This window comes from Lycorma delicatula, chromosome 3, assembly GCF_047948215.1.
Source record: "Lycorma delicatula isolate Av1 chromosome 3, ASM4794821v1, whole genome shotgun sequence".
In the NCBI taxonomy this organism is placed as follows: Eukaryota; Metazoa; Arthropoda; class Insecta; order Hemiptera; family Fulgoridae; genus Lycorma; species Lycorma delicatula.
The window spans coordinates 101,776,897-101,792,578 of NC_134457.1; the positions used below are offsets into that span (position 1 = coordinate 101,776,897).

Here is a 15,682-nt window from a genome sequence, read left to right on the forward strand (position 1 = left end):
ATATGTATGTTTAATAATCATAAATATAAATTTACGTTGAAAATAATTATAAATGATTTTCATAAACAAATAAAGCCAATTCATTGCCAATCTGCAATTATTAGAAAACTAAGTATCTACTCATAGCCGTTAAATTTTATACTGTCCTAAGATGTTATCTTTGGTTATAGACTGAGTGATATTTAGCGCAAAACTTTAAATTCTGTTGTATATTTTCCCGTTTTAATCTAAAAAAATGTAGTTTTAAAATATGACTATAATTTCACTGAGAAGTCAAATAAGTATTTGTTGTTAGAGAAGAAGAAAACATGCGATTTTTGGCCCCGTCTTGATGTAGGAACTAATTACGTAGATTTCATAAATTGTAATGTTTTCAAATCGTTTTTAAATATTTGATCTCTTTGCCTTGTACTTGCAACACACGTAATTAAGATATATTGTTTAATATTCATTAATTGACTTTCATTACATACGTTTTGTATTAATTTTGAATTAATTTCTCCACAAGTGTATAGAAAAACTAACAGAGTTTCAAATACGATATTCTCTTTGGCCAGTCGTTGAGTAAAGCCAAAAAACGGTTGAATAAATTTATGCAGAACCATGAGGTTTTTAAATAAAAAATAACATTTTATTTTTAGTTTAAAACATTTCTGTTCTATTTTCATCAGTAAACGTATTTATTGAATCTATCAGTTGTCTAAATTCTAGTGGCGTTTTCTGACGGAATGAATTAATATTAAATATTATTCCGAAATACGAGTGGTAACTGCAAAATAATTGGGTGCGATAACAATTTTTTTTACAGATTATTAATCGGTGAAAAAAAATCGCTTGCTTTAATATTTTTTATATTATCCCCTAGAAAATAGCTACGTACAAAAAAGAGAAAGGTCTTTATTTTGTTGTACATTAACATGACGAGACTGTACTTTTGTCTAACGGACGGCAAAAGTACATAACAATTTTAATAGAAGTTCTTCTTTCCTTTACAACACGCTTTTTTTTCCATGACGTTGTTAATTAAAATTATGAAACTACGTTCTTAAACCTTGACAGAATTGTTAAAATACATATTTAAATAAAAATTAAAAATATCTCTTACAGGTATTAAGAGCTGCAAAAGCAAGTTTTTTGCCATAATGTTGAAACGAACCGTTGGCAAACAACTTTAATTGCAGATAAATTTCTGTTACTTATATATAAATAAAGACTAATTTTTTACTTAGTTTCTAAAAAAAAATAAAAATAAAAATAAAATTGAATGTAAAAATTATTCGGAAAGGCAGGTTTTCATTTATTTTCAAATAAACGGATTGTTTTTATTATAAACAGAATAGTTATTCAGTATAATTAACAGCTATTTGTATAAATTTTCTGCTAACAAATTTTAAACGCGAAAATTTGCATAATTTGTAAAAAGGTGTATAATTAGTTTTATCATGATGTAGAAGTATTCAACACATGTTTTGTTTTTATGAACCATACTTTACATAGTCAAATTAGTTAATAAATATTATAATATTTTAATGTTTTTTTAACGGTTTGGTTTTTTTAAAGTCTTTGGTTCTTGGAATATTAATCATTTTTTTTTTAAATGCTCTAAAATCTAAGCAACTAACGCATATAGGTATGGTATTATCTTCTTCAAGAAATTAATGTTATTTTCAATTTATCATGTGCTGGGAAATTCAGTGCAAGTAATGCCCATTTTAACTTGTAGGAGTTTTATAATCCTTTTTTCTTTTATTTTTTCAATAAGCGCCGTGTAGATAAAACAATATTTAGAAAAATCCTTTCAATGTGATGAATTAGTAAAATATTACTAAAAAATAAATTATTAGCATTTCTTTTTTTATTTTCTTAATTTAATAGAAGTTAATTTTGAATTTTTTTTTCCATATGTTTTTTATTATATTGCTCCAGTTATTGACTTTTACTACTTAAGCTACATTGAACTTAAATTATTTTACTCGTATATTTACATTTTTCATTTTGTAATTTTAATTTTACAACCACAGCTTTGTTCTCTAATTTCTGCTGAATATAGTACATTTCTACTCTATAAGTAACCCATTTATGTTGTATAAAATATTTTTGGACAATAAAGCAATTTTTTATCCCACAATTAATCCTTAATTTATTACTTTAAAAAGAGATTTTAAGGGTTTTTGAACGTCTCTTGAGTTTTTCTCAAGCTTTCTTTTCACTTCATCAAGTTTATCATTTCAGCGTTTATTATCCATGACTGTGACTGAAATTTAAATTAAAATAGTTTATAATAAATTTATCAATACATTAGTATCATAATTATTAAAAATATTATTTAACGAGATGTGATGAAAATTAGTAACCAAAACGTTCTGTTCATTAATAGTAGTACCTTCACCCATTTATTTATGTTTACTATAAAAATACAGTTGTTATTTTAATTATCTTCTTTTAATAAATTTTTTTAAGAGCCTTTTATGAAAATAGTCAATAATTTATTCAGTGCGAGTAAGAAAATCGAAAAAATTAAATGTTAAATAAAAAGTAAAAAATACCAAAAAATAAATACAAAATTATATTTGATTACCTAAAAAAAATATTTTTAAAAAAACTTTTATTTAACTAATATTAATATTAATAAAAAAAGGAAACAAATTAGAAAAACCCTCTAACAGATAAACTTTTAGGACATGTTCTTCTGGTAAAAATAATGAAAAATGTTCATACAAACAGGTCTGGAATCGCTTTGTTTTCGAGTTATGGCTAAAGAAATATTTCGTCCGTATTTCAGCTCTTCTAATGAAAATAAGCCCTACTGTAATTTTTGGATCCCAAATTAAGAAGTAATGTTAGTGGTTTATTATAGAACTTGAGCTGTGAAATAGGATAAAAGAGGTCCTAGCACTGTAACTCTAGTAGTTTTTTAAGATATCCAACGTAAAGCACAAAAAAGTATATTAGCTTATTCCTCGTTAAAAAATCTGGTGTGGACACCGCATGACTTTCTTTTACGCCTATTAAGTTACATAAAACATTTTTTTAAATTAAAAGTATATAAAATTTCACTAATAACATCTGATTAAATTTTTTTTTTTTAATTGTTATTATTGAAATATTATGTATTGTAAATTTTTTTTTGCAATCTGAGGTTCATTATTATTAAATCAATATATTTAAATTTTAAAAAAAAGTTAAAAAAAATGAAGTCTGATTCGCCGATGTGTCGTCCCCTTGTAAGATCCAAATATTTCATTAATTATAACTTTTGCTTGGCTGTTACTGTGGAACCAATTAAAATAAGTACCACTTGTGATATTTCATTGTAAATCTCATAATGAGGGCTTATTACTGCAGTTAAGAAAAATTCCAAAATCAAAAAGTTTTGAATTTTTGGTGTTTTTTTTTTTTTTGGATATTTTTGGTCAAGTCGATTGCAGTCAAAAGGGGAGATGCACAAGTAAATGTTACAATAGTCCTAAATCCAAAATTTCAACATTCTATGGCTAACCGTTTTGAGTTATGCGAGATACGTACGTACGTACAGACGTCACGCCGAAATTAGTGAAAATGGATTCAGGGATAGTCAAAATGGACATTTCCGTTGAAATCTGAAAACGGATGTTTTTCGTGATTACAATACTTCCTTGTACCAAAGGAAGTAAAAATTGAAACGGTATTTTTATACTACAATATGATAATACTACGTTTCCTTTATACGTATGATAATTTATGACAACAGATTCAAACGAATCATACAATTTTCATTACTGACCAGCTGTTAGTATTGCCAAACTATACTATAAAATTTTTTTTAAATATTTCAATTTATTTTTTTACGTAATTATTTAGTTTTACCTGAGTAAATTATTGAATATGCATAGCTAAAATATTGTTATGTAAATTTTGTATTTCTTTTTAAATTTATTTTCAATAATTAGCGTTTTTGTTTTTAAAAATAATGTTTATGTGCAGAAAGAATAATACGATTTTGTGACTATTTTTCTTCTGTTTTGCTTCGGTAATAACCGATTTTTAAATGTTTTATTTATTTTTTATTCGTTATATTTGCATTAGTTACCTTAGAATTAAATTCTCTACAAGTTTTCTTACTAGATTTTTCGAATTTATTAGTCATTTAACAAAGCTACTGTACTACAAACCTAAAATAAGTTGTTTTTCAACATCAAATCTTATGTTTTACGTCGGATATCTTAAAAACAGGTTAAGTTACAGTTGTAGGATCTATTTTATCCTATTTTCCAGCTCAAATTACATCAGAAAGCATCAACGTTACTCTTTAACTTTATCCCAGAAATTACAGTAGGGCTTCTTTTTATTAGAAGAACTGAAATCCGAACGAAATCTTTCGTTAGCTGTAACTCGAAAAGAAAGCTTTTCCTATGTTTATATAACTATGTATGTTATTATTTTTATCAGCAGAACATGTCCTGAAAGTTTCTTCGTGGTACACTTTGTATATTTCAACGTTTGGAATTGTCTCTCAGTTAAAAGACAATAACACCTTACTTGATGCTGACTACTATATGTCAAAATTTGAAGAGTAGTAATTGAAAGTGTATTATTTCTTAATTTACTTCGGTTTTGTAAGAGGTATTTTTTACATAATTTTTTTTTTTAGTTTTATATATATTTTAACTATAGATAGGCTTAAAATAAAGTTGCACATATAACAAAACTATTCTGAAGAAATTAAATGAAAGAATGCAAATTTGATAAAAATTTGGATAGGAATGTAGGGAAACGACAATTGGAATCCCACTATCTAGAAAAGACGCTCTGGATTGCAGGAATACGTATTATTATTTTTTTTAAGTTAGAATTTTGCGACAAACTTCTTGAATTTTTCATGTATAACTACTTTGAGTATCAGAACTACATCTGCTTATACATCATTATGCTACAATAATGCAATACTAAGTAATAACAATGATAAAAATATATAAATTTATTTACAACAAATCATTTCTGGTATTATTTGTATTTCGTAACGTAAAATTTTAAATTTATTTACGGAAAATAAAAATTGCTTCATTCCTGATATAGTTTTTCTTAAATAATTATCGATTTTACGGGGTATTTTTATTGCTAGAATAAATGTAATTAAATTTAAGTTTAAGAAGGAAATAAATAAATATTTCTAGCAGTTAAAATATTATTTTATTTTTTAATTACGTCTCATCTCAAAATGTGTAATAAATAAATCACTTCCTAAATTAAATTCGGTAAAAAAATTAATTGAAATATTTTAACGTAGAACCGTAAAAGATAAAGGAAACTGAATGTTTTATTTTTGCATTTTACCTACATCAATTATTTTTTTTTTAAACAAAACATTTTTCCCTTCTACGTATATGTAATACTGACACAACAGATGTTGGCTTTTAATTTAAAATACACTGTATATCTATTTGTTTTATATATATATATGTTTTATATATATGTTTTATATATATGTTTTATTTGTTTTATATTTTTAAATTACGTAAAAAAGGCCACATCAGTTAGAAAGAGACGCATAGTTGCTTAACAACACTTAAATCACTTAAAAAAAAGAAAAATCTCTATTGAAATCGTATTTTCTTCTGCAAGTGGATAAATGTTACAAATATAGTTTTTGCATTCTAATTGAACGTTATTTTCAAAAATATTAAGGATTTATTTTATTATTTGCGTTTTAAATTATATTTATTTTCAAGGATTAAAAATTAAAAAAAAAATTAATATTACTAATCTTGAGTGAGAAGTAGGTAAGAAATTTTACTGTAAAATTCAACGACATTCGCTAAATATTTGTTTAAGTGAGGAAATTAAAAAAAAAATCATTCGCAATTGTTATATTTCATATTCTGTTTTAAAAATTTATACAAATTATAACGAATAATATATATATATATATATATAAAATAATGCGTAACAACATTTATTATTTATTAAATATATATATAAACATATAAATTTCGACTGTTACTTCGATCAGTAGTATCGATCTGTCGATGCCGTTTGAAATAAATTTAATCAAAAAGTATTGGATAAGTGTAAACTATTATGACTTCTTCCGATTTAAGAACATGCTCTTGTCACCAGACTTTGGATCTCCGTATAACAACGGTCAAATGTTATATTTTTAGGCGTCTATTAAAAAGCTTGAAACCATTAAGATGTGGTCTTACAGGTGTTTTCTAAAATTGCGTTGGAGGGACAGTACTATGACAAATGAAATGATTTTAAGCGGGATGAAAAAAGAACCAGAGATTGTGCCAACAGTCAAAATCCAAAAATTATTTTATTTTGGTCGCTTCAGGAGGCATCCAGATAAATTTTCTTGTTTCTTCTAGATATCCAGGGAAAGATACCAAGACACTGTGATCCAGGTAAGCGGGAAACATCATGGGTAAAAAATTTGAGACACTGGTTTGGAAAATTATTATCGCTAACATGATCCCCGATGTTCGCTTATTGAGAAGGCACAAGAAGAAGAAGAAGACAATTACGAGTTAATTAGACATACATTAAACAGCTTATTTGTACTTTTTGTTATTACTTTGAATTGTTTTTTAATATACTATTTAGAAAATTAAATGGTTTGATTTAGGAATTTAATTGTTCTGGAATTTCTTTATGTAATTTTAAAAATTACTTTTATATTACACTCTTATGATAAATATGAATTTTTATCGAAATATTTGATTATGACAATAAATTTTATCACCATATTCGGACTGAACGGTATTATTACATTATTTTACTTTCCTGGTGTTTAGTTCTAGAGCTTTTTTGAAAGAAGGAAGTAAGGTAATCATGCAAAATGTAGAGTATGGGTGTTTTTGCTCGAATTTCTTGATTTAGGGACCTCAAAAGAAAAGTGGGAGGTAATCCTCGTACGTATGTAGTATGGGGTTGAGAAAATGTTTGCCTAACAAAACCCCACTTTATATTAAGCTCAGTACACGCTTATCTTACTATTTTTAAAACAATTTTGTCCCAAAATTCTTCGTTCCTCAAAAATCGAAAAAAGTTTTCTTTTTTTAGTTATAGCATATTTTTAACCGATTTTTTTTTAATATCTTCCTAGGTATAGCAATAGAGCAAATAACCCACAAATATTCTTTGGGGAGAATATTGGGGATAGGAAATCCGATCAAATTTTTAAAATATCGTTCTTTAATTTTATTAAATAATTTATTTTTATTTCAATATTTCAATATTATTTAGGAATAAGTAACCAATGCATGGTAAGTATAACAAAATTGTTGTCAGCTTATTTTGAATTTGATTCATTATATAAATTATATTCAAATGTGACATGTTAAATGTTTGGAAATTTCAGTGGATTAAATCTTAATGTTTTCAAACGTTAGAGGATTTAAAAAAAATATTTTCATCTGATCATAAAGCAATATTTTAATTTTAATTTAAAAATATCCGCTGATGTATTATGCTTCCAGATCTTAGGATCAGCTAAATACTTGCTTGCTATGCAAATAAAATGTACAGCTGGTGCTTGTAGTTAAAAGAAATACAAGGTAATTAATATTAGTTTTAATCAGTTGTCAATGAGTTAATTTTTTTACTGAACGGAATTTTTAAATAAAAATTAAAAGTCAAAAAACGCTTCTTTTTAATGTAATATTTTATCGATTCTCATGGAATGTAGGGTAGACCGGGGCACATTTTCGCTGGGCAGTTTTCTCGGGAACTAGTGAAACTAGAGCGCCGCCAGTCAGGTAGCCTAGTGCTGCAGCGTAGTAGGGGCTCTCCCTAACTCCATACTGCCAGTTGAGTAACCGTCTCGCTGTGAGAAGTATTTTTGTTGTTTTGTGCAAGTAGAGTAAATTTTGTTATAATAGTAATGGAAGCTTCTAGTGAAGTTACCTTTTAGAATTAAACATAGACAAATGTATACTCATTTACAGAAAGTTATGCGTCTTTAAAAGATGCCTTTGTATGATCCAAAACCGTAAAGGTTACTGCTGTAGTTTCAAACATAAATCAAAGATTGCGATGGGGCACGTACGTTTACGCAGTGCGTAAACGTGCCCCTGCATATGGTGAGACCAGCTCAACAAGAGGAAGCGGCATCTCAAACACTGTTCCCATTTCGATTTTAGGGAGCTCCATTTTTTCGATTAGATTTGGTGGTGTATGGAAATTAAGAGTACGTTTGGGTAGGTATAGTGGTTGTAGGAAGGATGGTAGGACAGGATACCTCCAAGAAATAATTTGTTGAATTAATGTTATTACGTTTGGGTAGGTATAGTGGTTGTAGGAAGGATGGTAGGACAGGATACCTCCAAGAAATAATTTGTTGAATTAATGTTATTAACATAAATTTTCATTTTTCATACAAATATGAAATCTATTAAGTAATTCTTTTCGGGATTACGTGTGCAACTGTTCTGCTTGTCCAAAAGAGTTTGCTTGTCGAATATCTTCTGAAGGCCTCGGATATATATTTTGGACTATCCTTCAAAGAAATACGACGGTTCGCGTACATTTACGTGGTCGCTTGTGACAGGAAAAATACCTAAACATTGGACCGACAATGAGATGGCTGGAACAGATTGGATTACTGGTTTTTTAAAACGACATAATAAACTCTCAATTAGATCTCCCCCAGCTATAAACTTAGCTCGTGCCACAAATCTCAACAAAACTAATGTAACGGCATTTTTTGATAACATCATAAAAAGGCTTAAAGTAGGTCCTTCTGACACTTCTGAACGTCGATGAAACAGGAATAACGACAGTGCAAAAACCTGACAATCATTGGCCGTAAAAGTTTCAGGAAAATTGGGAAAATGACTTCGGCCAAGAGAGGAACTCTTCGGAACCGTGACCGTCGCAGTGAGCCCAGCTGAAACTTTTACTCCCCCTTTTATTGTATTCCCTAGTATTCACTTTAAAACACACCTTTTGAGGGGGTCCTATTGGCTGTGGAGGAGATGCTGAGTGGATAACTGAAAATTTTTTTTTAAATTTGCCAAACACTTTGTGTCCCACATCAAGTGTTCGATCTCAAATCCATGCCTCCTGATTTAAGATAATCATGAGTTGCACCTGTCTGCAGTATTATTGAATTATTTTAAACATAATAGAGCGACACTATTGTCATTCCTGCCGCACTGCAGTCAAAAATTGTAACATATCGACCGTAGGGTTTTTGGTCCTCTAAAATCATATGTCAATACGGCATGCGACACATGGATGGCAACGAACAAAGTCCTATGACGATCCATGACATACCTTCAATTTTAGCATCACCTATCTATCTGACAGCTAGTCCAGCAGAAAACGACTAGATTTAGAGTGACAGGGATCTCACCATTGAATAAATTTGTTTTTTCTGATTCTGATTTCATGCCATCCTATGTAACTGACAGACCAGCACAAACATCAGCAAACGGGCTAAAAACCCCTTATGATAACCCTACACGCTCTAACAGTCAGAGCGTGTAGGATGCTTCAGGTACCCCATATTTCATATGGGGTACCTGAAGCATCTATATACCTAATGGTAAATTTTTCTGCCTGTGCTCCTTCTACACAAACTCAGGGGATATACCCAAGTTCTGAACATCTAAGACCTTTCCAAAAGGCTAGGCCATTGCTTGAGATCAACAAGAAGAAGAAGAAGAAGAAGAAGAAGAGGAAATCCGCAATCCTAACTGATACCTCAGTCAAGGAATCCCTCAGAGAAGAGCAATTAGATTCAAAAGCTAAAAACATAAAGTTACAGGTAAATCAAAAGAAGTTATTAAAAAAGTTGTTTGATTGCGATGCATCTGGAACAGAAGTCACTAAAAATGCTCCAAAAGGAAAGGTTTATAAGGGAAATGAACTCATAAAAATGAGAACGATGAAGAAGGAAGAAAGTTCTGATGAAGAAGATGAGAATTGTCCATGTATATATATATATATATATATATATATACATGTACGGCTTTAAACAATATATATATATATATATATGTTGTTTAAAGCCGTACAAGAAATCTACTGAGCAAGAATGGGTCCAGTGTTTAAGATGTAAAAGATGGGCCCACGATGGTTCTACCACTGGGAATACACTATTCTTTGTGTGCATTAACTGCAACTCAGATGATGAAGAGTAACCCACCAGGTTGGTCTAGTGGTTAACGCGTCTTCCCAAATCTGCTGATTTGGAAGTCGAGAGTTACAGCGTTCAAGTCCTAGTAAAGCCAGTTATTTTTACACGGATTTGAATACTAGATCGTGGATACCGGTGTTCTTTGGTGGTTGGGTTTCAATTAACCACACATCTTAGGAATGGTCGAACTGAGAATGTACAAGACTACACTTCATTTACACTCATACATATCAACCTCATTCATCCTCTGAAGAATTATCTAAACGGTAGTTACCGGAGGCTAAACAGGAAAAAGAAAGAAAAAGATGATGAAGAATAGGTTTAAGATGATTTCTGTTTATTGCCTGTAACATTTTTTTTAGTTAAGTTTTATAATTTTCTACTATTTTAATTAGTTTAAGAAAACATGTGATTCAGTTTAATAGCAATAAAAAAATCCCTGAAATGTTCAGTTAAGTGTTTTTTATCCTTATTGTACTATTTTATGATATGCGTAACCTTGTCCCGGTAGGTGCGTAAACGTGCCCCGTGCCCGGGGCACTATGTTTACTATGTAACCATTTTTTACACAATTACATATAGTGTTAAGATAATTGTACATATAAAAAATTAAACTTTAATAACTATAGTATCAATCTAAACGATTTTATATATATTAAAACAAACCAAAAAATAAAAATAAAAAATAAAAATTGTGAAATGAAATCCGCGTAAATCTGCCCCGGTCTACCCTACAATTACAGCAGATGTTAATTTTAAAACATTAATGTAATTTTATATCATTTATGAGTCCGAACTCAGAAATGTTGTATTATCTTTTTTTTCTTTTCAAGAATATTAACAATTCTTCTAAAATTATTGAGAGGCATTTAACTTTTCACTTACATTTTGGCAACGGTGCGATATTCTTTCTTAACAGCAGCAAGTTTGCCAACTAAATTGAAGTCTGTTACTGAATGTCGCAAATCAACCATTCATTATTCGTCCTTGAAAAATTTTACTTATAAAAGTTTCAGTTTAGCTGATACATACTAGTTTTTAAGTTCTGAAATTCTTTAAAACATTGGTATGTAAACAACTTAATTTTTTACTATATACTCTGTGTGTGCGCGCGCGCGCGTGTGCACGCGTATGTTTTGCTTTAATATTAAAATTCTAAAACACAATTTTCATTGAAAATTAACAATATTTCTTAAAGTTTTCAGTTTTGACGCTTTAACAAAAACCAAGAAATTAAGCCGAATGAAATACGAGTAATTAATATTAATTAAATCGTAATTAATTTTTTTTTAATGAAGATCTTTTGTTGACAGGATGGCTTTGCTTAAACCGTATATTTTTGTTATATAAGAAGTTGTTAAATCCTGAAATTTATCAAAGAATTTGTAGCTGAACAAATTATAAAAAAAAAGCATTTAATTTTACGCTGTTGTAAAATGGGAAATGAGGTTGTCGCCGTATTTTTATTAGTTAAATAACACAAGGGGTTTTCTTTTGGATTGTAATAAATTACGTGTTACAGAAATATGATTTGAAAAGTACTCTTACTAATTTATTTTTATTTTATGAATAACAAAGAACAGAATTAAATTTTTTTAAGGTATTCTTTTAGAATATTCCACCCAATTATTCTTTATTTTTAGATTACATTTTTTAAAAAGTAAATTTTTTGATTTCTAATATCCTTTGGAAATCCGCTAATAATGTCTTAGTCCGTTAATTCTCATATAAAGAAAAAAATAATAAGAAAGGAAGTTGAAATAATAAATAGTGGAAAATTAATAAAAATAAAATTAATGTTAGGAGAAAATTAATATTATGGAGTTTTAATATATATGTTTACAAAAAATTATCAGTGAAAACATTCTCCTTTTATATTAATTTTTTGTAAATATCAATGAACAAACAAATACGTATTATTTTAATCAACTGTAACTCCTTTTCAATAGCTCATTTTTCACAGTACTGCGTCAAAACTCATGAAACCGTCATCGTATTAAAAAAAAAAACAAACCTGGAATTAGTTCTTCTAAAAAATGTAGACGTAAAAAATTATTTAAATAGAGTTTTAATATCTGAATTTACATCATAAAAATAGTTTTAAAATTTACTTCATAAATGTTATTTCAATAATATTTTCTGTAGTATTTTCTTATGATATAAGGATGGTAAAATTTTACGAGTATCAAAAAATTAATTAAAATAAATATATTTATCAATTAGATTAATAAATATAAATAATAAATTAAATTAATTAATTTTAATTAATAAAATAATTAATATAAAAAAGGTAAAATTGACATCAAACTTAGCTTCAATATCTGTCATTTGTTTAACTTAATTTTAGTCAAAGACTTTGATTTTCTTCAACTTGTACCTTCTTATCACATCATCATGACACAAAATAAAAAATCCTTCAACATCTCAGAAGAAACTGTTCTTAATCAAGAAACGTATATTTTTTTAATGTTTTCTCGTTCGAAAATTAACTTAGAAAACATTCTGTAAATAATAATTATATTAAAAATTTGTAGTAACTTTCTTTCAAACTTTCAGGGACAATGAGTTGTTTCACAGAGAATGAGTTGCAATACTATACAAGTATGTAAAATACTGTATGTTACAATGCTATCTGCAAATTCAATGAGTTGCTTTTACAGAATCTATGAGGAGGGAAGTTCTATTTATCAATAACTTCGATTCGCTTTCAAAAATCTTTTATTTTTTTATTTATTTGTTTTTTGTTATAGATGAGTCTGAGAAATGCCATTTACGCACCCCCCTCCACGGTAAATGGGGGATTGTCGGACTCGCACGGGTTCGCCAGATGTTATTAAGAGCTTATGTGTACCCGCACCCTACCGACTAAAACTCCTATCTCACCGTTTCTCCTCCTCCGAGGTCGGTCTTGCAGTTTAAGCATTGCGCGGGACCAGGAAGGGCCTTTAGGGTCCAGAGTCCCCGTGCTTCATCACAGTCGCCCATCCGCACAAGTGCAGATGCACGACGGCTCCAGAGGGGGCTGTCCTTCGCCCCTTCACCTTCAAGTCACTTTCTTCGCCTGACACTCAGGTCTTTTGTATGGAATTCTGATTCCTTGCTGGGTGATCTTCAGTACTTTTACTGATCTGGGTCCTAAATCAGGCTCTATCCCATTCTCTAGCTTCTCTTGCTTTAGTTTTCAGGATACTTGTTGCCATGTGTACTTATCTTGTCCCATTCCGTTCTTCCAATAAACATGTATGGAACTGTTTCTAACGGAGAAAGCCAGCTTAACCCGACATCTTGTCTGACCACATCCCGCCGATGTAATTGGTAGATCGTGTGCTCAACGGTACCTTTAAGATCGCAGTACCTGCATTGAGGAGACGCTCTCCTGCCAAATCGATGCAAGTAGACTTCAAACGCGCCATGTCCAGAAAGGAGCTGCGTTATATAGAAACCTTCCTCACCCAGTCTTCTCTGCACCCACACATCTACATTCATACATACATTTTATCTACATTCCTTTCCTTTCCAAGGCCCTCTACCCACGCAGGAACGGCATAAAATATGATAGAGGAAGCCACCATCAGTATTATACATCGTTTAGAAGCACGAGGACCTCTGTGGTTACGCATAAGCTTACAGAGATTATCAACAACTGTCTCAGCAGGTGCCAAGGTCTGCTGAAAGTGGACGTTGTAGTTTAGGCTCTTCTCCAACCACACGCCGAGGTACTTAACGCATCCGGACGTGGGAATACTGGTCCCAGCAACATTAATTTGGATTTCTTGCAGTTTTCTTCTCCCCACCAACGCTGTTACGGAGGTTTTATTAGGTGCTAACTGTAGACCTATCCCCTCAAGCCAACAACTTATTCGCCGGACCGCATTATTGACTACCTTCTCTACTTCTGGTTCAGTGTGTCCGGCCACGAGAAGGACCAAATCATTTGCATATGCAACAAGTTCTACGTCCCCATCAAACTCAAGTCTCAAAAGCCCATCAAAAGCGAGGACCCACAGGAATGGTCTGAGAACCAACCCCTTCTGAACCCCACCAAACACATAAAAAACCAACTAACCATCTTCTGTGGGGGTTTTAAGCTTTCTGCAATGTAGGTAGCTGTTAATTATGCCAAGGAAATACCCACTTATATTCTTCTCTCTCAGCACATCAATAGTCGGCCACTGGAGACTACTAAAGGCGTTCCTGACGTCTAGGAAGACCACTAACGGGATCCTGCCTCGACGTCCAGTGTCACTACTTCTATCTCTAGCTCATTCAGTTACGCGTTACAACGCGTTAATTAAGGACTTCCCCCTAACAAAGCCATATTGATCAGAGGAAAGCCCACCCTTCGCTTTCACCTCGCACCGAGCCTGTCAGTGATAAGTCTCTCCAAGAGCTTGCTCAGGGTGCTGAGCAAGCATATCTGACGATATGAGACACCACTCCCAAGTATGTCTCTCTTCTTTGGTACCACGACCAACCGCGCTTCTTTCCAATTGGAAGGAAAGCGACAGCTCTCTATTGTTATATTATAGGCGTCCTGTACGGCCCAAGGATGTCTTGTCCCATTAATTTAACGAGGGATCCAGGGACGTCGTCCAACCCCGGCTTCTTATCTGCACTAATTTTCTTGGCCGCTAGTCTCAGCTTTTCAATAGAGAATCTTTGCTCATGTTCTGGGGCTATCTCATTCCACGGAGCTACAGCTACCGGGAACAGCTCCTCGACCATCCAAAGTGTTGTCTCCCGAGATAGGGGAGGAATGGTTGCGCCAAACTTATTCAATGACAATTTTTTTACGCCCCCCTCCGGAATAATGTTTAGATCAGCTTCCAGCTACGCCCAGGCTTTCGCCTTGGCCTCCTTAATGGCCTAATGGCCGCATAAAGGGACTTTCTTGCTTGTCAGTATGCAACAAGTAATTCGTCTACATGATTAGAAGCTCTCCTCGTTGCTCTCTGAAGTTTCCTTCTAGCAGCAATTGTAGCTGCTCTCCTCGTAGCAATCTCATCAGTCCACCAGTGGACTCTTAAAAATCTTAATCTTTTTTTTCATATTCTGTTTCGTTTAAAATGATTCATTCTGTTTTAAAAGGTTTTCCTCTCATTATTTTTGTAATTAATGTTTTTCATTTATAATAGAATTTAATCGTAATTCGATTAAAAATAATAATTAATTTTATAACATGAAATCTAGTTTTATTGAAGACTTTCTCATAAATCAAATTATTAAAAATAGAAATTAATAGCGTATTTTTAAATTATTTATTTGATATTAAATTTATCATACCAATTAGAAAGCCGGAGTAATGCAAGGAATGCAGTAGCCCCCGTGGGAACGTTAATATTACGGTTATTTGTAAAATAAATCTTGTTTTACAAAAAAACATGTAATTATTTATTCAGCTAAATGACTAATCAAAAATCCGTAAAGCAGACAAAATTACTTATCTTATGAAAAGTTATTGAACCTTTACATTGATTTTGGCCATAAGAAATTGAAATTCACTGGAGAAATGTGATATTTGAAATGAAATGAAAAAAGTATTTGAACAAAATAAATATCGTC

General features: G+C 30.8%; 1 pseudogene; it reads left to right on the forward strand.

Moving 5' to 3' along the window:
* Positions 1–8,810: 8,810 nt before the first annotated feature.
* Positions 8,811–10,124, forward strand: LOC142321108 (uncharacterized; annotated as a pseudogene).
* Positions 10,125–15,682: the final 5,558 nt, after the last annotated feature.